Below are 664 nucleotides of genomic sequence, written 5' to 3' on the forward strand. Positions count from 1 at the left end.
TTTTGTTCCATCAAAAGGGATTATCATTCAAGCCTTTGTCCACAGATGCACTGTGAAACTGAATTAAATATGCATTACGGTTTCAATTTTAAAATGGGATTTACAGAATTCAGTCCACGCATGTGTCGTTTGTGTGAGATACACGTACCCATAATGGGAAGCATACCAACTGTTTCATTACATTTCTTGACTTAAAAATGACACCAAAAACAATCATGCCAGTGTAACTGTAAAGAAGTTTAATTCCTTTGGTGTTTGGTGCACAAAAAAAAAAAGTAAGTATCTTTCAGGTGCCCAAAAAAACAAAACCAGCACCTCTACTCGTTGACAAACAGGTAAAACCACATGGACATTTTAAATACTAAATATGAAATAAAATATTAAAGTAAAATTCAAAAGCAACCATTTCATATTCCATGTTCAGAGTGAGTCAGAGGAAAAATAAAACGAGACAAAGACTGAGGCACAGACGTTAGAATCCACAGAGCCTGGATTCTGGGCTGACAGAACTCACTAGGAGTGAATGAGAGGGGAAAAAGGAAAACTGGAGGAGAATGAAAAGAATGCAAAAAATTAAGAGACAAAAAGGAAACAAAGCTATAAGTGGAGTAACAAGACAGCTATGAGATTAGGACGTTAGTTAACAGAGAAAGCGAACACTACC

At 36.0% G+C, this 664-nt stretch overlaps 1 protein-coding gene across 1 annotated transcript in view; it reads right to left on the reverse strand.

The window, feature by feature from the left end:
* Positions 1–216: 216 nt before the first annotated feature.
* The window catches only part of LOC134033374 (allograft inflammatory factor 1-like), an 11,490-nt gene continuing 11,042 nt past the window's right edge, over positions 217–664 (reverse strand). The window contains exon 6 of the mRNA XM_062477498.1: positions 217–664. This exon is cut by the window's right edge and continues 1,661 nt beyond it. The gene's annotated coding sequence lies outside the window, so the exon portion shown is untranslated.

This window comes from Osmerus eperlanus, chromosome 14 (genome assembly GCF_963692335.1).
Source record: "Osmerus eperlanus chromosome 14, fOsmEpe2.1, whole genome shotgun sequence".
NCBI classification, from domain to species: domain Eukaryota; kingdom Metazoa; phylum Chordata; class Actinopteri; order Osmeriformes; family Osmeridae; genus Osmerus; species Osmerus eperlanus.